Source organism: Cynocephalus volans, chromosome 3, assembly GCF_027409185.1.
Source record: "Cynocephalus volans isolate mCynVol1 chromosome 3, mCynVol1.pri, whole genome shotgun sequence".
Classification (NCBI taxonomy): Eukaryota; Metazoa; Chordata; class Mammalia; order Dermoptera; family Cynocephalidae; genus Cynocephalus; species Cynocephalus volans.
This window is the reverse complement of record NC_084462.1, coordinates 161,724,858-161,748,243: the sequence shown is the minus strand read 5'-3', so window position 1 is coordinate 161,748,243 and position 23,386 is coordinate 161,724,858. Positions and strand designations below refer to the sequence as shown.

At 43.7% G+C, this 23,386-nt stretch overlaps 1 protein-coding gene across 2 annotated transcripts in view; it reads left to right on the top strand.

Annotated features, from left to right (window-relative positions):
- Positions 1 to 719: 719 nt before the first annotated feature.
- The window catches only part of STON2 (stonin 2), a 144,538-nt gene continuing 121,871 nt past the window's right edge, over positions 720 to 23,386 (top strand). For both annotated transcript variants that reach the window (XM_063088494.1, XM_063088493.1), the window contains exon 1: positions 720 to 846. The gene's annotated coding sequence lies outside the window, so the exon portion shown is untranslated. The remainder of the gene's footprint in view (positions 847 to 23,386) is intronic.

Here is a 23,386-nt window from a genome sequence, read left to right as displayed (position 1 = left end):
ATCATCTTTATTATTATTCAGCCTCATCTCCCTAGCTAGGTAAGTTCCCTGTAAATGAAGATCTCACCACCTTCTGTTTTTTCTCTCCCACAACACCAAGCACAGTGTTCTTTACAACTTGCTGACGCGATGAAGACTTTGGACAAGGCTTCCCCTTTCGAGCTCGTGTAGGATCGCACAGAGATTGTGTGTACAGTCCAGTCCGAGTCCACAAACACTATTTGGCGCCCACTGTTTGCAAGCCACTGCCCAGAACCCTACGCCCTTTGTATAGTAAAAAGTACAACAAATGAACATGAAGTCAAAGCCTCATGTAGGAGGGAGGCCGGGAGCAATGATTCCCGCGCCTCGGCCCCACCGACCAGCCCACAAGGGGTGTGGGGGAGACTCCAAGGCGATCCCCATTCCCAGCCACTCCCGTTTGACTCGAAGCGACGCTTTCCACCTTGCCAGTGCCTGGACGGCCGGCCCCACTCGGCGCAGAGGGGACAGGATCCCGGGTTCAAGGTCAGATCCGGCCCCGAGTGCCGCGGGGACGCCAGGCTACTGCGGGGGAAGCTCGGGGAGCAGATCCCAGCGGCGCCCGGCCCATCCCCCCGCCCCGGCCTGGCTGGCCAATCAGGGCGCCGCTCGGGCGCGCGCCGCGGCCAATCGGGAGCGGCGGGAGCGGCGCCGGGAGCCGGCGGGCGCGCAGCGAGCCCGGGAGTCGGGAGCCGGCGGCGGCGCTGCGGCCGGGAGGGAGCGCGGCAGGAGCGGCGCGGCTGGCAGGGATCCTCCGGAGAGAAGAACCGGCTCTGCAGTCGCGATCTTGCGCCGACGCCCGGGACCCGGCGGACGGCGTCGCAGGTAACCTGCCCCGCGGCCGCGGCGAGAGGGCGAGCGCGCCCCCCGAGAGGGGCCCCCGCAGGTGGAGCGGGCGGGGGGCGGGCGGCCGCGAGGTCCTAGCGCCGCGGGGCTGCTCCGCGCCCCCTCGCGCTCCCCAAACCTGCTTCAGCCGGAGTCACCGAGAGGCGCGACATTTCCATAAGCCGCGGGCGTCCCGGGTAGGGAGGGGATGAGGGGAGTCTGCCTAAAGAGGGCGGGGGTGGGGGAGGACACCTGAGACCCCCGCACCCTTACGCAGACACATGTTGCCAAGGGGTGTCTTCCCCCAAGGTCCGGGTCGCCCAGGACGTCCTCACTGGCCCGAGGGGAGACAACAACAGGTGTCCCTGGGGACGGTCCCCCCCTGGCCTGAAGTCCCGGCCTTGGCGTACGCCCCACCTGCGGGGTGTCGGGAGACGGGACCCCAGCTTGGCCTCTCAGGCGCGCTGCCCGCTGGACAGCGCCCAGAGGCCGCCTGGACCCGGGGCTTTGGATGGAGTTTCCTACGCGCGTTGCCAAGCAATTTGCAGGACACACGCCTCTCGCTGTGATGAAGAGTTGAAGATGAGTCTCGTGTGTGTGTGTGTGTGTGTGTGTGTGTGTGTGTGTGTGTGTGTGTGTGTGGTGTGTGTGTGGTGTGTGTGTGGTGTGTGTGTGTATGTCGGACACCCGCCTCTCGCTGTGATGAAGAGTTGAAGATGCGACTCGTGTGTGTGTGTGTGTGTGTGTGTGTGTGTGTGTGTGTGGTGTGTGGTGTGTGTGTGGTGTGTGTGTGTGTGTGTGTGTGCGTGTGTGTGTGTGTGTATTCTGGTGCCAAGCAATTTGCAGGACACTCGCCTCTCGCTGTGATGAAGAGAGTTGAAGATGAGACTGTGTGTGTGCGTGTGCGTTTGTGTGTGTATACGTGTGTGTGTGCGTGCGTGTGTGTATTCCGGTGCAGCCCCTACCGAAAGGAGCTGCCAGAGGGTTGTGAGTGAATCATTAACTGTGGTCTGTGTAGCTACTGACCTCTGCCTGCCTCTCCGTCCCTTCCTGTCTCTCTGTCTGTCCGTTTCTCTCTCTCTCTCTCTCTCTCTCTCCTCCCCGCCTTCCCTCTCTCTCTCTCTGGAACAAGTCCTTCATGCTCTCTGGGCCTCACTCTTCTAATCTGTAAGGTGGCGATAATGATTGCATTTGCCCGATAACGTTGTTTTGAGGATTATCTGAGCCAGTGTCTGAAAAACGTCCAGCGCAGTGCTAAGTACTCAATAAATGCTGGCTCTTATTATTTATTATGCGGAGTGGATGGTCTTTTCAAGAGTAAACCACACGTGTCCAAACCGGCCCAGCAACCATTTTGTGCTCTGAACAGCTTTCTACACTCGAAGGGATAAAAATGCTATTGTTACTGATGGTATCATTTAAAGGTACTACTATATCCTTGGGGGAAAGGAGTAAAACAAACAAACAAACAAACAAACAAACCAAACAAAAACCAACAAGCAAACAAAAACTGCTCCACTGGCATGGTGAGAGAGTGGAATGGTGAGAGAGATAAATGGATTCCATCTAGTAAGTGAGAAGAGCTTTGTAACCGTTGAAAAAATTAGTATGAATGTCGTGTGAAAAGAATATGGTATGTTGTTGAATGCTCGTCATTCATTAGTTTGGCTGATTTGGGGGGAAATATTGGAAGGTTTTTATACTTTCTATTTCTCCTTTAAACAAACCAATAAAGTTAAACAGAGAGAGAGAAAGAAAAACAAAAAACTCAACCACATAATAAAATGCCAGCAGCTCATAGAAACCTAAATTGCAGTTGCTACTTTTAGATGTTTGTCCCCTTGTCTGACCTAGGTGGTCAAGTTAATTCTTTGCCACTGTGTCACTTTTCTTGTTTAATCTGAAGAGTCAAATAAACATTTGCCCCCATTCATTTTTCTTTTTAAAACCTAAAATTTCAACACATAGCCAACCTGCTTGGAGTTCTGAACTCTCTGCTACTTGCCCCCTACCCTGTGACAAACCCAAAAGGACCTGCCCAAAGGTTCTCTAGGGTGATGTCAGTGGATATCTGCCTGTCTTACTACCCCATACTATCCCCAATAGCCTGGGACCTGGGAAAAAGGCCCAGATAAAATACACTAGTTCTTGTAGGGTCTTCAGTGCCTTTGCCAGGAAACTTAGAATAAATACATCCACTTAGAGAAAGTGATTATCTTCTTGGGGGGTAAAAGCCTACTTCCAGATGCAAATCTTTTAAGTCTCCAATTAATGTGCCAGCCTTTTCAGTTGCTGATGAGGAAACTTTTGCTCTCTCCAGTAGAGTGGGAATATCTGAAAGCTTGCTGCTGGGGAAAGGAGAGAAGTGTGTGGGGCCAGGCAGATTCCTGAGTTCTGAGCCACACTCCCACCTCTTGAGAGCTCTGGCCCTGACTGGTCTGGGGAACTTGGCCAAGTTGCATTGCTTTTCTGAGCCAGTCTCCTGCTCTGTAAAATGAGAACTCAAATTTTTAATTTTATTATTATTGTTTTTTTAGAGGGGTTGTTCTAAGGATATTGCTAATGAATAGAAAGCCCCTAGCTCAGTCCCAGGGACATAGTTACAGGTCTGAGCATCTGGAGGTGGTGCTGAAGGTGAGAGTGATTAGTTATACCTGTGAAAGATGATAAGGCTCGATTGAGGGGTAACATCTGAGCTGAGTATGGAACGATGAGCAAGTGTCTTATGCAGACAGCAGTGAGGTGGGATTGGAGAGGAGGGTAGAGCAGAAGGGAGAAGATATTCCAGGCAGACAGGAATGATCAAAAATGCTGTCGTAGTCGACTTATGGTAAATAACAAATAACTCCCAAATCTCAGTGGTCGATAACAACCAAGATTTATTTCCTGATTATGCTACAAGTCCAGCATAGGCCAGTTATAGCTTTACTCCTCAGCTGCCTTTATTCTGAGGCTTAAGAAACAGTTTCTCTGGACAAAGTTGATCTCATTTGTGGCAAAGGGAAAAAGAGAACATGACAGAACCAAACTGTGGCACTTAAAGTCTGCCCAGAAATAGGCAGACTTTACTGTCACTTCAGCTCTCATGCTGTTGGCCAAAGTAAATCCCAAGGCCAAGCCTGATGGCAGTGCTATGGAGAAGTATAAACCTCCTGCAGGCAGCAGGTATGGCTGAGCAGAGGGAAAGTGCAGGAGGAAACAAGGTCAGGGAGGTGGCCCAGAGGCAGGTGATGAAGGGCCCTTGGTCATGTGCCAGGGGTTTGGGGCTTTATCCTATGGGCAGGGAGAAGCCACTGAAGGGTTTTAAGTTGGAGTTTGACAGAGTCAGATTATAAGGCCAAGTACACCTCTAGTGACTATGTGGAGAGAAGATTGAAATAGGTGAGACTAAAGACGAGATGATGAGGGCCTGAAGGAGTACAGCACTCTCAGATCCCTCTCTCACTGTCACGTGACTTGAAATTCCATGACTAGAAAATGCATTTGGCACTTGAGTGGTTTGTTCTCTTCACAAGTCTTCTCCTAAAATGCACATGCTCTCTCACCTTAAAGTTATCTTCTAATATCATCTAAAGCTTCTCAAACTTTAATGTGCGCCTGAATCACCTGGAGAACTTAAGAAAACAGTAATTGCTGGGCCCCACCCCCAGAGTGTCTGAGCCAGTCAGTCTGGGGTGGGGCCTGAGAATGAGCATTTCTGATCCGTGCTCCGGTGATGCTGATGCTGCTGATCCAAAGACCACACTTTGAAAGCCAGTGAACTAAAGGGAGAAATTAAGATGTGTTTGAGGCCCACATCTTGAATGAAAGGGCCCAAATGAAGGAGGACAAAGGCTGGAAGTCCCAGTGTTCTTCATGTAGCACTTTTGCGAAAGGCTGGCTCTGACCACGGGCAGTGGAGTCTGTAAGAGTGACTGAGTCTCTGATGCAATTCTCATAGTAAGGAAATGAAAAAGCCCAGATTCAAAGAGAAGTATAGAAGTGTACAAGTGCTGCTTTGTCCCCTCCCTTTGTAATTCTGCCCAGACTCCCCATCCTGTCATTGAGCATACACCCTTTTTTCTGGCTCCAAACTCACTCAAGCCTGTCAACATATTCCAATCTTGATCCATCACACTTTTTATCATTCCAGATGTAATTTCTTTGGACACTGAGTTTGCCCACTGTGTATATATTTGGCTTAATTTTATTATAGTCAGACCAAGAAATTACCAGCTTCACTTGAGATCATGAGTAAACATCTGTACCATGTGGTCATGCAAATTGTGGTCAATCCTCCCTCCCTCCTCCAGATAAATTACCTTCTGAGAACCCAATGGTTTGGCTTGTGCTAATAGGTAGAGCAGTCACAGCAACTCCCCTAGCTGTGACTCATCACTTCTGTAATGACAGAGCGTTTGAAAAATGAACACTAAGGACAAAATTTGTTGGGATGTATAACATGACACAGGAAATAAAACACAGTGAGAGTTTCTTTTCATTTTACTAAATTTTTCTCAATTGTGGACATGGCAAAAGTTTGAACTCTGCCGCGGGTCCAGATAATCAGTGATATGCCCACCCAACAGACAGCATGTGGATACGTGCAATACCTCCAGGGTCAAAATTTTGAGTGCTGGCTAGCGGGTTAGAATATTTGTTTCAAGGTGGGATGAGTGTAAAATGGTCCATTGGGGTGTACATAGAAAATTCTAGAAATTCTATTCATATTAAATTTTATAAAAGAAGAAATATCATGGTGGGCCCAAGCTATAAAATGAAGTGAGTAACATTTGAAAAGACCTTTGTCCCAATTGAGATTTGACAGACAAATCACACTTTGAAGGTGTGCTTTTTGAGACAGAAGAATTCCCAGGATTCTGTGTACCTCCAGAGGTGGATGAGGAAGCTCAGAACCGTAAGTTCTGTCCAGGAGGCCTAAGGCCAACTCTGTTTTCCTCTCCAGGTGATTTTGGAAATCCAGCTGTTTCCCTTCCTCCTGCAGGCTTGGCCTCAGTGCTACCTTCCCTTGGTTAACTGTCAATCTTAGGTTTCTAGGAAACTTGGCCTAAAGTTTCAAAAGATGCAGCAAACAATACCCTAGACTTAAGAGTAAGAGCCAGTGAGAGAAAGGATGCTTAAACTAGCCAGGAGGGATTAAAATGCTGAACATATTCCTTAGAAAGTGCTACTATACCTGCTGGATAACATTTATTCAGCAATTTGATATTTAAGAAATTTAAGTATTGAATCACTAGATAAATAATATCTTCTCTATATGTTTATATTGAATAAATGCTATCATATATATCATATATATTTTTTAACATCTCTAGCAATTTTAGGGGGTAAGTTTCAGTGTTATTGCTGTCTTTCTGAAATGTAATAACTAAAATAGAAACAGTTGGTCAAAATTCTATAGATAGATGATAAAAGGGCAGGACTAAAAACTGAAGGCCCCTTGAATTTTTCATTGATTATGTTGGTCAAAATTCTATAGATAGATGATAAAAGGGCAGGACTAAAAACTGAAGGCTCCTTGAATTTTTCATTGATTATGTACACCTCTGTCAGTCCAACTGGCCCCATACTTGTGCCCTTGGGGTAGTCTCACTAATCAGCAAGGGGTAGTCAGTGTTCCTTGTGAGGTTTAGTCACAATGAGGAGTGTGAAGCTGCTTTGCACATTGCTAATGGCCCAGTTAAACCTTTGGAAGATGGCTTCATGTAAATGGCATTGGTCATCTTCTGGGCACAAGACTCTGAGGAAGATGTTATGAGGAATTCAGAGACATGTAATGCTCAGGCTTCTGACACAGCCTCTATTCTGAGAGAAAAGGGGCATATTATTTATGCAAAATCAATACTAGTTAACAATATACTATCAGGAAAATACTGAAGCGGGTACTAAGTGCTGTGAATTCAGACAGGAAATTTTTCTGAGGTTATGTTGGGGTAGGAAGGTTGTAGAAGTAGGATATAGCTAGGTTGGAGCACTGGTTTTTAGGGAATGGACCTATGTGAACTGCCTGGTTCAGGCCCACTGACTAGACTGCTGTATCTGGAGTGAAAGGGTCAAGTAGGAGAGGAGAAGGGAAGTCCGACCTAGGTGACTTCTTGAAGTCTTCCTTTCTTGACAGACCTTCTAATCTGAATGTTTTGACAGCTAGCATAACCTCCTAACAAACGAGGCCATTCAGCGATTCATTAGTGGATGAGTAACACTGAACTCTGTTTTTACCTTCTTAACGTATTCATTTTATTAATAGGAAAGCACTTTGGAACTAAGGATGTTAAACCTCTTTATAAATAAAACCTAATCCTATCATAAATTCTGTCAAACTGGCAGGCAGTCGATCTCTCCCCGCTTCCAAAATGACCCGGAAAGGTCAAGTGGCTTGTTTAAAGTTGTGCAGGACTCGCCTGGCACTTCTAGTTAGCAGACCCCCACCTCCTCTGACATTTGGTGGTGTCTAGTTTAAATTGCTTCACAGATCCCCAAAAGGATGGTGGTACTGAGAACTTAGGGCCCCTGTCATCTAGTTAGGATTTCTCCAGCTAGTATTATACAACATGGAGACCCTCAACTGTACCCCAAAAGGCTCTCATTAACTTTAAATTGGGAGTGAGGTAATTACACCTTTCTCTTTCAAGCGTAACCCTGGCTCTCACTGAAAGAAGGAACCATTTTAGTGCTGTGGATCTGTGCAAACACACCATCTGAATGAAATGGCATTCTCAAGCATTTTTCATGCCAAAAGCCAGCCAGTATAGCAGTACTGTCAGTGGCTTTCAATCTGCCTGAACTTTGAAGTGAGATATCAGATCATTACCAGCTTGATGGAATCACTCCATAGGCTGCATTTTGAAGTTGGCTAATTGCTTCTTTAAAAAAAAATGATATGCTTTAAATGAAATCAGATTTTACTTCACTGTTTGCTTTAGAAACTGCATATATTTGCCTGTCTTTTTTGACTTAAGCTTTTAAAAGTGAAGAATTATAATATTGTGGTTATGTGGATAAGGCTGGGGTGACCCATATTCAATGGACTTATTTGGTTATACATTGTTTAAAGGTTGCCTATTGTGTGAACCCAGAGCTGTCAGAAATATACTTTATGTGCGTGTTTCCCCACCCTTGCCAAACATAAAATAGTAATATATTTCTGCGTCTCTCCTTGTCCCTACATTTCCCTCCACTTCAGACTTTGAATAGATGAAGGGTGTGAAAAATTTTATCGTTATTGAAATGATCAAAATCACTATCACAGTTATTCACTGAGTGTTGCTGTGTGCCAGGTCCTCTGCTGAGCGGTTTACACCATGTTATCTCACTTATTTGCACCTCCACACTGAAAGGTCAGGAGTGGTAGTATCTCATTTTACCGACAGACAAACCGAGGCTGAGGTTACGTAATTTGTTAAGGATTGTAGTGGAACTGGGCTTCAAAGACCTCTCATAATCTCTCAGCACTAGAACCTCTGCCTTTAGCACTATGGTATCTGGAAACAAAAAAAAAGTGCCCTAAAGAGTTAACAGGGTGCCGGGACAGTGGCTGACTTGGGAGAGCGTGGTGCTGGTAACACCAAGGTCAAGGGTTTGGATCCCCTGTGCATACTGGCCAGCCGCCAAAAAAAAAAAAAAAAAAGGAGTTAACAGGAGCTGTTTGTCACTTTGACCACGCACTTGGAGAGCCCAGTAGGAGGAAAACTGTCCTTGTTTTTGCGCTGTCAGTTTACACCATCAGCAAGGCCGCTGAAGCCCACTTCTTTCTCTTTTCCCTTTCTCTTCCTCAGTATTTTTGTTATAAAGTAACCTCTTGTGCTCGCTTTGGCAGCACATATACTAAAGTAACCTCTAAAAAGGGTGTGGGTCTGGGAGCTGGGATCTAAGTGGGGAACCACAGCATGTCTCTCAGCCATTCACCATCAACCCAATGGGCACGGTGGGGCGGGGCTGTTTGGGGCTCCCCCAGCTGTGCTGTCCATCAGACTCAGGCGCCCTGCAGCTCACATGCTCGACTGCTGTTGCTTGGTTTTAAGTTCCAGATCCCTGTGCAGGCCTTGGGGAGCCAGTTCGAGGAGTCAGAGTCACTGACTGCCGCATATATCAGACTCTGGTCAGGGTGACTCGACTGGTCCTAGCACAGTGCTTGTGGGACCAGGGACTTTAATACTGTCATTTGGTTGCCTTTTCCCTTTGAAGAGGGTAGAGAATATGTACCCAGTCAGGGCTGGGCACTTTGCAGAAGTGGGTTGTGGCTATAGGAAAACCAGATGAGAGTGTAGGTTCATTTATTCATATGTGTCTACTTATAGCACAAAAACTTCAAAGGGAAAAAAAGTATGTGTTATAGATGAAGCATGGTAAAGTTGTTAAGAGCACACTCTGAAGCCAGACTGTCCAGGTTTGAATTGTATGGTCTTGGGTAAATTATTTAACCTCCCCATGCCTCAGTTTCCTTATCTCTATAAAGGGGATAATAATAGAATCTACTTCATAGAATTCTTATGAAGATTACATAAGTTTTTAAATGAGTTGTAAGGCACTTTGATATCAACATCTGGGGGATAGGAAGTGTTACATAAGTGTTTATCAAATAGCACATACAAATAAAGTGATAGGATTGTATCTCATGAATATTCATAACCAATAAAAAATTTTTTAAAATTTAAAAAAACAAAGTGGTAGGAAAACATCTTTATGTATGTCGGTAAAGCTCATGCAACTGCTTCTGTAGGGGTCCTCATGATGAGTTACATGCACATGAAATCTTGTTAAGTGTACTAGGGGAACTAACCCTTTAAAGAATCATATGAGAAATATGTTTGTAAAGTCCTTTTTGTAAAATGAGTGTGAGAGAAACAGTGTTAGAGGAAAAGAAAAGTCAGAGTGACTTGATGTTTTTGGCCAAGGCTACCGGAAAGATAGAGCCTATCATGTTGAATGGGGAAGGCTTCTGCATCAGTAGTCTTGGGGAGGGAGAGTAGTCATTCAATTTTTGATATGTTAAGTTTGAGAGGCTTGTTAGACGTTGAAATGAAGATGCTCAGTGGGCATCAGGTGGATTCAGGTAAGAAGTCAAAACTGGAATCATCTATGGGGCATCCCTCCTAGCTTATAGATGGGGTCTAAAGCGATGAAGGAATGAAAGCCGGAGAAAGGGTCCTAGGGCTGAACCATGGGGCATTCCAGCTCTAGTGGAAAAGTCAAGCTGGCTTTAGTTTGTTCTTTTCTTCACTATGCCAATGTGAAATGAAGTGTGGACCTGTTGGATATTGGCATTTTCTTTGGATAGTTTTATCATTTGATCTCTATAAGACCATGGATAAGTGCATGGACTTTAGAGTTAATAGGCTAGGGTCAGATACCATTTGTCCTCTTAATCATTTTGTGGCCTTGGGCAGGTTACTTAATCTCTTGAGACTCCATTTTTTAATCTGTGAGATGGGAACTTGTAGTAAAAATGCTTATCTCATAGGTTTGAGGGCTTAGTAAGTACACCCACAGTTAATGCTATGAAGCTGTTCACCGCTTTATCACTGCAGAATTCTCACCGTTCATGCCAGTGTGTTAGAAGTAAGGAGCAGTAGCAGCTCACACATTTTGAAAGCCCTTTGAATTTTCCCTAAGCTGAAAACCACTTTTTAATTTAACTCGTACTGCTACTATTTTCCTTCTTTTTATTAAAAATAGAAGAGAGGTCAGGGAGAGTGCAATAAATTCCACACACATATTTTAGTTTATTATGTTTCCTCTGTAATTGCAACACTGCATCCAAAGATGGAGTCTGGCCTGTGCATTTAGCAATTACTGCATGAAATACCGATGCATAAGCATTCAGAGGTCTGAAAACTGAAACAGAAAAAAGGGATATCCCTGGCAATGACAGTGTTTCAATGTTATTCACACTAAATTCATACTTGCTCTTTATCACTGTGAGCTAGGTAAGCAGGCACTCACTTTTTCTTATAGACTAACTGATCCTCCCTACTGTTTTGAATTCAGGTTTTACACTCAGTTGGAAAATACATCTAAGCCACTTTAACTCAGCAGATAGTATTTTTCTGAATCTATTTTTTTTTTTTAAAGTCTCATTCTTAAAGCTAAATAAGAATCCAGAGATATGGAGAATCACATTCTGAACTCTGGTCTCTCCATTCTCTAATTAGTATGTCTGCTGTGTTTGCATTTATGGTTTAGATGCTTTGAATTTGTGGTTTTTCTGTTTTGCAAGAGTTACTGTCAGTGAGACGTCTACCAAAAGAAATAACTACTATTAGTGGTGGCAGGACCAAATATATGTAATGGTGTGGTTTGTTTCTAAATCCCAAGTAGAGTTTTTGAGAAACCTTCTCCAGATGGACATGGGTGACGTGAGGACTGAAAGAAAACATTAGAGACACCAGAACAGAAAAATTAACAGGAAAGAGCTCCCAGTGATTAAATTTTTCTTTCTGGTCTTTCAGATTGAGGAAATAAAGGGGATAGGCATAAATGGTGGGAAATTTCCATCAACTTGGAAAAAACAATAGAATAAATAATTCTTAGCCATGGAGGTGAGAGTCACAAGGTCAGAGGATCCTGTCCCATTTGTTTGTGATGACAGCCTCTCCTCCCCCTACAAGGACAGCCTTACCCTTAAACAATAGAAGTGTCCCTGGGAAGTTGAAGTGCATGCAAACGGAATTTTTATAAATCCAGTCATTTTAGAAGTACACCAGTGGTTATACTTCTCTATATTTTTCAAATTTTCTTTCTTGAGATTGTGTTCTTTTTATAATAAAAATGTATAGAAATTAGAAAAATAAATTTAAAAGAAGGATATAAATTAGGAGCAAGGGGATGAATAAGTTCACCATTTAAAGATTCTCAGTTGCTTGCATTTTATAAAGTGAGAGTTATTTTTTTTTGGTGGCTGGCAAGTACGGGGATCTGAACCGTTGACCTTGGTGTTATCAGCACCATGCTCTAACCAAATGAGCTAACCAGCCTGCCCAATGTGAGAATTCTTTTGTCCTAAACAGTTGTGACACTTCTTAACATATCTGGCCTCTAAATTTACAATATATAAAAAAAGCGTGAGATGTCAATAGTGAATTTCATGTATCAAAATCCCAGATGCTGTTCTACCAAAGCAGAGACAGCCCTCAGCCAACAGATATTTCTTTGACTCAAACACTGTGCCAAGCCCACCCAGGGTATCTGGTTCCTTGTGGCTGTCCCTGGCAGTTGGAGACATCCACACGCCCCTGCCTTCAGTCAGCAGACACAAACTTGAGATACGTCTTGTTTGGAAGAAGCTGGGTCACAAGGTAACGTCGCAGTCAGCTCAGGACCCTGTGCAGCTGTGGCCTCTGAGGCCCACTGCTGCAGCCTGAGTTTTAGTGTTTGGCTCGGAGGTTTTGGTTTTATTCCTGTGTGTCTGTTTTGTTAGGGGAAGAGGGAGGGGAAGGATTCTCAGAAAAGGGAAGGAAATATCCTTTGCGTTACTGAAAATGGAAATAAGGAATTATCAGTTGGGGTCAGTAGAAGCCACAGTGCCTGGCTTCCTTCTGCTGTGCTCCTCTGGAATGATTTCATTTTGTTTTGAAAGGCCTGAAAGCAACTTGAGCTAGATAAATTGTTCTAGGGTGGGAGCTTTTAACTGGGAGTCCAGAGATCCCGAGGGGATTCATGCATGGACTTTGGGAGTGGTGTCTGTGAAGCACCTTAAATTATAAATAATGTTGCATGTTTGTTTATTTTCCCAGAGATGAGAGTCTTTGGTTTACATTATAACTCAAAGAGATCCGGAGAGCATATTTTTAAAAAAGGTTAACAACCAGTTCTATGGAGAGGCCTTCAAATTTGAGTTGTGCATCTTGACTTTGACCCTTACTAGAGAACTCTTCCTGATTTGCGTTATGTGTATGTGCTGGAAGTATCTACATAAGCGTGGAAGACACCTTAGGTGCACCCACAGAAGCCCATGCTGCAGAAAGATGAAGAAGGTTTCACTTCATCAAGGGCTAAAAGCTGGAAATGCAGAAATCTTCACCTCCGGAGTTCTGTCCTAATGCCTCCTATTCTCCTCTCTCTCTGTTGTCTTGAGCCTATGCAGAGCTTGCTTAACCCTGTATTACCTGAAGAGTTCACTAGTTGGAGTCAGCACAAATATCTCTTATCTGGTCTTCCTCTGGGTTCTAAGAGAATCAGGTTGATTTTCCCTGCACTGGGAAGTTGAATTTGACCCAGGCTTCCATCATGGTGATAAGAGAAGACATTTATAATGAACTCCCAAGTGGCTATTTATCCTGTGCCCAGCACATAAATGTTGACCTTCCGCAGGGTCTCAACTGTGGCTTTTGTTTCTCCTCATATTATTCTCTGTGCGTGACCTAATCCAAAGCCCCGGCTTCCAGTGACCTCTCAGTCTATCTTATCAGTGCTCATTTCCCTTCTTCTGGGCTCCAGACCTGCTTACTTAACAGGCCCCAAAGACATCTCAAGGTGGTGGTTGCACATCTCATCAAACCCACTGGGTCTAGCACTGACCTAGCTCATCACATCCCTGCCACCCCTCACCCCTTCTTGCTCCTGAAGTCCTTGTCTTTGTGAGTGGTACAAAAATCGATCCAGTTTTCCACAGATATTTCTCATCCACCCATCACATCACTACTTCCTCAATCTATATGAAACCCAAAGAGGCTTTATCCCTGTGTCTTGGTGATCTTATATCCTATGTGGCTGTAAACAAATCCCTCCTTTCTATCCATCACCTTGCAGTGCCTGATCACTATAATAACTAGCCCTTCTTCCCACCCTCCAGACCACCTTCCTCATTGTTTCCACAATGATCTTTCCAAAATACAAATGGAACCATGTTATTTCCCACCTTAAATTGCTTAATTGATCTCCATTGCCTTTATGATAAAACCCACCCTGCTTGGCATGGCCTACAGGAGCCAGTCTGACCTGACTTCTTTGAGCCTTTCCACCCTCCTGTCTTACTACTCTCCTTTTGGCTTATTGCTTCATCAAACTGAATTACCTGGAATTCGGAAAACACAACATGCTTTCATTCATCTCCTAGGCTTTGTGTGGGCCTATTACGTTTTAATGCAGCTGTTTGCATGGGGGCTTTATAAAAAACTACCATACTTGAAACTTCCAGGTGATATACAAAACAGACATCCTCATTTCATTTCTGTGCATCACTCCCTCCCTTCCTCTTGCCCTATTCCTAACATTAACCCTGAACCTCAGGTCCTCCCTGAACTCAAACCTCATTTCTGAGCCTCACACTCCCCACACACCATGTCTTAGTCTTATCTCCAGATCCTACCCCATCTCTGATACACACTGCAGGGATTGGGGTAAGGGATGGGTGATGTTCAGGTATAGAGTTAGATAGGCGGGAGGTCAGGGGATGCACGTAAGAACCAGGGATGTCTGTTGCACACACTTTTTGGTAGCAAACAGTGGTTTTGCATGTTAACTCAACCATTTAAACATGGCTGAGTAAAACAGCACCCTCTAACTGACTGTTTTATGTTGTCACATTTTGTTCTTGTAGAAGTCATACTGCCAGCTTGGAATGTCCTATTTCTCTGCCAGTAACCCCTGCCCCCAGATAACTTCTGTTCATCTTTCAAACCCCTGGCCAGGTGTCACCTTCCCTAAGTTATTCTCTGCTGACCCCACACTGGTCTAGGTGCCACTCCTCTCTGCACCCAGGGCACTGTTGTATTTTCCTGGGGTAGCCCTGATTACACTATATCCTGATTGTCTGTTTCTTTGCTTGTCTCTCTCTTCAAGGCAGGGGCTGGATCCTAATCCTCTTTCTATACCTAGTATTTCACCAGAATATGCTGAGCAATAGGAGATACTCAATAAATGCTTATTGAATGAAGAAATGCCTAAGTAAATGGGTGATGTTCTGTGACAGACAGAATTCTAATAACCTGCAGAAGCAAAGTGAGCACAAATAGCCCAGAATTCAACAAGACCTATTAGCTCATCTCTTCTATGTTTTTTATTTGTGGGTTTCCACACCAGCATTGATTCCTGTCCAGATTTAAACTTCCTGTATTAACTACCTCTTGGACACCACTTCAGACCCTCTACCTCTGGGCTGCTGTGATGACTGACTGCTGGACTGACCATTTTGCCATCCCAGGCAACTGCCAGGGTCTCTCACCACTCTTGGACTCAATGAGTGCCATACTGAAGGGTGTAGAATCTGAGTTCCCCATCTGAGACTGAAGGAACCCAAAAGTGTGGGGAAGCTGGGTCACCATGAGTGCACTCTGACCAAAGGGGAACAAAAAGCAGGAGGAGGTGGCAGATACATTCCCTCTCTTAGCACCACCTTCCCTGTTGGCAGGTTTTGAGCCTCTCAGGAGATGACCAAGCAACAAACTATGAAGTCATGGCCAGCTCAGTCATGCTCCATCTTATATATTTCCTTTGCCCAGCTCACTTCTCTTCTTTCCTCACTCAAGGCTTCCCTGGGATTGCTATAAAGCACTGGCATAGAAGGTTGGCCTCAGGCTCTGTTTTCTAGAGAATTTAACCTGAGACACAGTCAAACCTGCTGCTATTACCTTAGAGAAACATGGGCAGGGAGGGTAGAAGAGGGAGGATTGCCACAGGTCGGGTCTCCAGAGCATGGGGACAGCAGGGCTCAGCTAGGAGTCCAGGCTTCAGTCAGACATCCTCTGTCCTTCCTGGACTGTGCAGTACTGAGTGGCATTGGCCACCCTCATTTCAGGGAACTGGGAGGATGGGTCCATTAGTAGGAAAAGATCCATCATTTGGAATCTGTGAAATGGTCTTTGTGCAGGTTGGCCAGCTGTTCCACGACTTCCTATTTTTCCTATTTCCTACCCAAATTGATCTATAGATTCAATGCAATCCCCATCAAAATACCAATGACATTCTTCACAGAACTGGAAAAAAAAATCCTAACATTCATATGGAACAACAAAAGACCCCAAATAGCCAAAACAATCCCAAGCAAACAAAATAAAGCCAGAAGCATAATACTACCTGACTTCAAATTATACTACAAAGCTATAGTAACCAAAACATCATAGCACTGGCATAAAACCAGACACATGGACCAATGGAACAGAATAGAGAACCCAGAAATCAGCTCATATACCTACAGCCATCTGATTTTTGACAAAGGCACCAAGAACATACACTGGGGGAGAGACCACTTCTTCGATAAATGGTGCTGGAAAAATTGGACATCTGTATGTAGAAGAATGAAATTAGACCAGTACCTCTTGCCATATACCAAAGTCAACTCAAAATGGATTAAAGAATTAAATATTTGACCTGAAACTATAAAACTCCTAAAAGAAAACATAAGGGAAACACTTCAGGAAGTAGGACTGGGCATAGACTTTATGAATATGACCCCAAAAGCACAGGGAACTGAAGGAAAGATAAACAAATGGGATTATATCAAACTAAAAAGCTTCTGCACAGCAAAAGAAACAATCAACAGAGTGAAAAGACAACCAACAGAGTGGGAGAAAATATTTGCAAAATATGCATGCAACAAAGGATTAATATCCAGAATATACAAGGAACTCAAACAGTAAAAAAAACCAGTAACCTTATTAAAAAATGGACAAAGGAGCTGAATAGGCAATTCTCAAAGGAAGATATATGAATGGCCAACAGACACATGAAAAAATGCTGAACATCACTCACAATCCGAGAAATGTAAATCAAAACCACACTGAGATATCACACTCTGGTTAGGCTGGCTATTATCAAAAAGACTGAGAAAAACAAATGCTGTGAGGATGCAGAGAAAGGGGAGCCCTCCTATACTGTTGGTGAAACTGTAAAATGGTGCAGCCATTATGGAAAATGGTATGGAGGTTCCTCAGACAACTACAGATAGAACTGCCACATGACTTAGCTATCCCACTGTTGGGTATATACCCAAAGGAATGGAAATAATCATGTTGAAGGGACACCTGTACTTCCACGTTTATTAGAGGTCTATTTACAATAGCCAAGAGTTGGAACCAGCCAAAATGCCCATCATCAGACTAATGGATAAGGAAAATGTGGTACATCTACACAATGGAATACTACTCTGCTATAAAAAGGAATGAAATACTGCCATTTGCAGCAACATGGATGAACTTGGAGAAAATTGTTAAGTGAAATAAGCCAGGCACAGAAAGAGAAATACTGTGTATTCTCACTTATATGAGGGAGCTAATAAAAATAAACAAACAAACAAATAAACAAAAAAGATACAACAATCACAATAATTTACTGAAAAAAAAATTTTTTTTTGACCGGTAAAGGGATCGCAATGCTTGGCACAGTGTGGTCTGCACCATGCTCAGCCAGTGAGCGCACTAGCCATCCCTGTATAGGATCGGAACCTGCGGCCTCTGCGCTACCAGCACCGCACTCTCCTGAGGGAGCCACGGGGCCGGCCCTTATTGAATTTTTTAAGAGAAGAGAACAGAACTGAGATTGTCAGGGTTGTAAAGGGGGAGGGGGAGGGGAAAATGGCTATGAAAATTGATTACATTGTATAATGATAAACACAAAAATCCTACTAATTAAAAAAATCAAATATATATAACTTTAATGTCAGTGCTCCAATGGAATATTAGATAGTTGTGAAAATGGATCCTTATGAGGATCTGTGATGTATTGTGGTTTTCAATCCTAGTTCTGCCACTAACTATTTGTGTGACCTTGAGAAAGTCAGCTGACCTAAGCCTCAGTTTTCTCATCTGGAAAATAGACATTTGTAATAGCAGCTTATGTCATGAAGCTGTTGTAAAGATTAGATAAGAGAATGTAGGTACAGCCCTCACAGTATCTCATAGGGCTCAGTTCATTACAGTGCGTTGTTATAATGCCAAGGTTGAAGGGTTCAGATCCCCATACCAGCCATGTGCCAAAAAAAAAAAAAAAAAAAAAAGATGCTAGCTATATGTAGTGGATTGAATTATGACCCCCCAAAACTCACTGAAGCTTGAATTGTGTCCCCCAAGTTATGTATTAGAAACTTAGCCCTTACTGTGACTGTTAAGAGGGTGGGAAATCCTATTATGGTAATTGAAAGGTGGAGTCTTGAAGAGGGGATTGGATTGTAGGACCCTGCAGTAGTGAATGGATTAAAAATGACGCTCAGGGGCATGGTTCTGAGGGCTTTAAAAGAGGCGAGTCTGTCTGTCTCTCTCTCTCTGCTCTCTTTGTTTCCATCACCTTGCAATGTAAGACCCCTAGGTCACTGTCACCACCACCAGATGGACTTTGGACTTCCCAGCCTCAGAAACTGTAAGCAATAAATATTTTTCTTTATAAATCACCCAGTTTCAGGTATTTTGTTATAAGCAACATAAACAGACTAATACAGAAAATTGGTACCAGAGAAGTGGGGTGTTGCATATAACAGATACTTGAAAATGTGGAAGTGGCTTTGGAATTGGGTAATAGGCAAAGTTTAGAGGAGTTTGGAGAACTCAGAAGAAGACAAAGAAACAAGGGAAAGTTTGGAATGTCTTAGAGACTAGTTAAATGGTGGTTAAAGGTGTGGTTCTGAGGGCTTTTAAAAAAAAGGAGAGTCTGTTTTGCTCTCTCTGCTTCCACCATCTTGCAGTGTGAGACCCCTGGGTCACTGTTTCCACTACCAGAGGGACTTTGGACTTCGGACTTCCCAGCCTCAGAAACTGTAAGCAATGAATTTTGTTTTCTTTATAAATCACCCTGTTTCAGGTATTTTGTTCTAAGCCACATAAACAGACTAATGTACTATAGTTATTAGTATTCTCTTTTCAAAGTACAATTTGAGAATTGTAAAAAAATAATCTAAGTTATTCATTTTCAGAAATGATTTATCTGAGGGTGTTTTATTGACATGGTAAGTAATTACTAGCCCCTTTTGTTTTCTTCATTCTCTGGTGTTTCTCCCTTCACAGGGCTTCAGCGGGGCTTTTTCACGGGCTTGTCCTGAGCCCCCAGAAAAAGGAATTCCTTGCAAGGGGGTAATAAATTTTAGGCGTTATTTGTGAAGATTGTGCACCCCGTAGTAGTCAACCAATGAGGAAGTGTAGGGAGGGACTTTTGCTCTAGGGAATAAATTGCTCTATGTAACCGTTTCGTGTGTGCCTGCCCTTCATACACCCCAACTTTGCAAGGCCGTAATTAAAGTCTTGCTTCACTGTACCTCATGTCTCCGTGTCCATCCTTTGGCATCGGACAGGTGAGGACATTTCTCACAAGAATCAGAGTGTTAATCCCTGTATAGAAAACAAATTTAAGATGAGGCTTGTTTGGAATTTGTAGTGTTTGGAGATTTTATCGGGATTTCAAAAGGTATTTTCTTGGTCTGGAAATTTTTTCTAGGGATTGAAAATCTCAGGCCCAGTTTTAATCTTGCTAAAACAGGTTGGGAAGGCATCATAAAAAGCTTCTATGGAAGCAGTGTTTACCTGCTAGGTATTTTATCTTGTTGGAAATGCATGAGAACCACATATGGTTTGAGATCTAGTTCCTATCTTCCAAGTCTTTTTAAGGTCTTTGCGAATATGTTTATATCAGTCCAAATTAATACGTTTGTGGAAATAAAAGTGGAAAGGTTTTGCAGTATTGCTGTGGTCATTCAGAGAAGATCCCAGGAAATAGCTTCTTGCCCCTTACCTGAGGGGAGTTTCAGTTTGTGCCAGGTAGATAGAACAGTGCTTCCTCTGTAGAAGCGTGTAATCAAGATTAACAACGTGTACGCTGGTAATTTTTTGCCCTCTTTTACACAGCTGTATTAAGAGTCAGTAAACTTTAAACTGTAATCATGGTTTATTATTAATTCCTTGCGATCAAGCTTCCAGATCAGCTGCTGTGCTTCATTTCACAAATGCTTGTCACTTTCCTTCTGTGTAGCCAGCGCTGAGCATTGGAAATAATGCAAGGAAGGGCAGCGTCATCCCTCAAAGAGCTAACATTCCAGCGAATTTTCTTAAGAGTCCCCACTGATCATTCAAGCCCCTTTATGTCCTCCTACGGCATTGGACCACTAGAGAAACCTTCCTTCTTGAAAATTCTCTCTTGCCTTTATAGTCCTGGAGGCTTCTGGTTTTCCTCTCTTTCTCTAACCATCTGACTCTTTTTTTTTTTTAAAAAAAAGATGACCGGTAAGGGGATCTCAACCCTTGGCTTGGTGTTGTCAGCACCACGCTCAGCCAGTGAGCAAACCGGCCATCCCTATATAGGATCCGAACCCGTGGCCTTGGTGTTATCAGCACCTCACTCTACCGAGTGAGCCACAGGCCGGCCCACCATCTGACTCTTTTAGGTCCTGTTTTTTTCCTTTCCACCCCCCTTCTAACTCCTTTCCCATCCCCTGTATTTGGACATGCTGCAAGAGTCAGTCATCTTTTTTTGTCTATCTTTTTATTTCCCCTATTGATAACCTATTCATTCCCTTGGCTGTATATGTCATCTTTTCTTGGATGACTCTAAAATCTAACTTTTTACCCCTAATTTTTCTCTAGGTGTCAAATCTACATTTTCTACAACCACCTTCTTGTTTCACAATGCTTGAATCTCAACATATCCCAAATAAAACTCATTTCCTATCCCCACCCCCCATTAATTGCAATTAATTGCACGTTTTAAAGGGCCACCCCTAATTTCCTTAGGATATGTACTGGGACCTTCTCTGCCCTCAATTCATCTAGTAATGGCATGACCATTCTCCTAATCACCCAAGCTTAATTGCTGTTTCCTATCACTGTTGTTTCTTTTATCCTGTTGAATGAAGACTAAGCCCAAGTCCTATGGCTGTAGGTGTTTTCTCTACTTTCATCTTCTTGACCAGTCAATGATTTTTCCTGATTGTTCAACATTTCCCTGCTTTTTCTAAAGTGTGGAAGGTGGTGTGGGAGGGTGTGTGTCGTTGCAGGCGATGGGTTGCACACATCCAGGGCAGCCTTCGGATAAGGGGGCACAGTTCACATTGCACCATACATGCGTGGTGCCTCCTGCAGTTGTACAACCGTGCTGTGAGAATGTCAGGGTGCAAGGGCTTCTGGGATGTGGAAGATTTGAGTAGCAGGCACAGAGTTGAGGGGAGCTGGCAGTTCAGCCTAGGAGGAAATTTTCATTTCTACAAAAGAAGGAAGGATAAAGAATAGTTTTTCTCTCTGTCGTCTACGTGGGGGATGAAGCTCTGTGTTTTTCTAGACAAATCTTTATTGAGCTAACTTCATTGTAGAGTCTCTCACCAAGCTTGAGATTTGTGGTCTGGAGCTCTGATTTCCTCTAATCCTTGCTGTTCTTGGTATAGAGAATGTTGGCAGGAGCTTCTGAAATGAAGGTTCTGTGTTCCTGCAGCTGTACTGATAACTTATGATAATCCTAGACTCTCATGTCACAATTGGACATCTTTGGATATGGATTCTGTATTAGTCTTTTTTGTGTTGCTATAACAGAATATCTGAGACTGGGTAATTTATACAGAAAATGAAATTATTGCTTACAGTTTCTGAGGCTGGGAAGTCCGAAGTCCATCTGGTGGTGGCGACAGTGATCCAGGGGTCTCACATTGCAAGATGGTGGAAGCAGAGAGAGCAGAGAGAGAGAGAGACAGACAGACTCTCCTCTCTCTTAAAGCCCTCAGAACCACGCCCCTGACCACCATTATTAATCTATTCACTGCTGCATGGTCCTACAATCCAATCACCTCTTCAAGGCTCCACCTTACAATTATTATAATAGGATTTCCCACCCTCTTAACAGTCATAGTGGGGACTAAATTTCTAATACATAAAACTTGGGGAACACAATTCAAGCTTCAGGCAGTTTGGGGGGTACATAATTCAATCCACTACAGATTCCATATGGCCCAGAGGTTGGTGATAGCTCTGGTCACATAGCTGCCCCTATTGACTGGAATGGCTCAGATGACACACCAGCTGTGGACACCTTGGCTGATGTCTATCACAGCAGGGTCTGCTGTTCAGAGGCCCTTGGGGCACCCATCCAGGCAGGTTGCTACCTTCAGCTGCACAGGCACACACTGCGTAGTACACATTCCATGGGCACTGGTCACACAGATGACCATGTGAATGGGGTCCCAAAGTTGTCCAATATGGTGGCCCTGCCTCCAGTACTTTCTCTCTCTGCTCATTTCGAGGCCAATCACCGCCTCATATCGAGCTGGCCAGGCCATTTCCTTTCTCAGGCTGAATGAAGCTCACACCACTACTTCATTTTTTCACCAAATTTCTAAGGTCTCCCCGCTTCTTTCCACTTTCACTTCCTGAATGCCATCACCACAGGAATGAAATCAGCAAGTTCTTACCCTCTTTCTTTACCAGCCTCACTCCTTCTGGTAGAAATAACAGTGGTAATAGATAACATTCATTGGGCACTTATTACTCACTGTGCTGAAAGTCTTACATGTAGCATCTGTCCATCCTACAGAAATCTCTGAGGTAGATACTATTAGATGAAACTCAGGCTTAGAGAGTATAAGAGATATTTCCATGATTATAGTTAATAATGGGGACCTGACCTGCCTGCCTGAAGAGCTTATAGTCTGAATCAGTATGTTCTGCATCCCCATAAGACTCAGGTTAAATGTAGCCTCTTCCAGGAAGCCTCCCTGGGCTTCCTAAACCCCACTCCTGTGACCTTTACCATCCTCCACAGTTACCTGCACTGTCATTTCAAGTTCAAAACCTCTCAGAAGTGGTGGAGAAAGACCTATGTTGCTTGTTTTTTGTGAGCTTCCCATTATATTAGAAACTGAAGAATTTTCAAGACAGTATTAGAAAAATATTATGATCTTTTTTGTATATTTCTATTTGACCAACTTAAAACCTTTAATATATACTCACACACATAGAAACCTGCAATGTAATATAATTTTGCTACACTCAAGATAACTATAGGACTTACGAAAGATACTTATTGAACTCTCTATGCAGAGTGGTCTGGTATTGGGATATGAATTTAAGGTTGTAGGCAGCACATCTTTCAGTCTTTTCAGCATAATACTTGAAGTCCTTCATGAGTACAAGGCCACTGGTTAATTGGTCTTTCTGGATTCTGTATCATTTTTTTCTATATCCCTAACATCTAGCATAGGGTCAAGACTTGGTATATTAGAGGCACTTAATCTGTGTTAGTTGGTTACAATGAATTGTCTGTGAACAGTCTTAGAAGTTGCAATGATTTTGGTTGGAATCTCAGACCTTAAGCAAGTTACTGGACCTTTCTGGCCTCAGCTTTTGTCATCTCTAAAATGGAGATATTATTAATAATAGTGCCTACCTCATGAGGTTGGTGAGGGGAACAAAGGAGATAATGTACCTCATCTATGGGATGGCACAAGTTAGCCTGCACATGGACAGTGCTTGGGTCCAGGGTGGGGTGGTAGGAGGCAGGTTAAGGAAAGCAGGAGCCACTCCAGCCACTTCCTTTCCCTTCCCATTGCCTCTGCCTCCCTGACCAGCATGGAGAAGAAGGATTGGTGGCCCAAGGAGTCTCCAAAGCACCTAATTTTGTTCCCAGGGTCCTTATCCCTTTC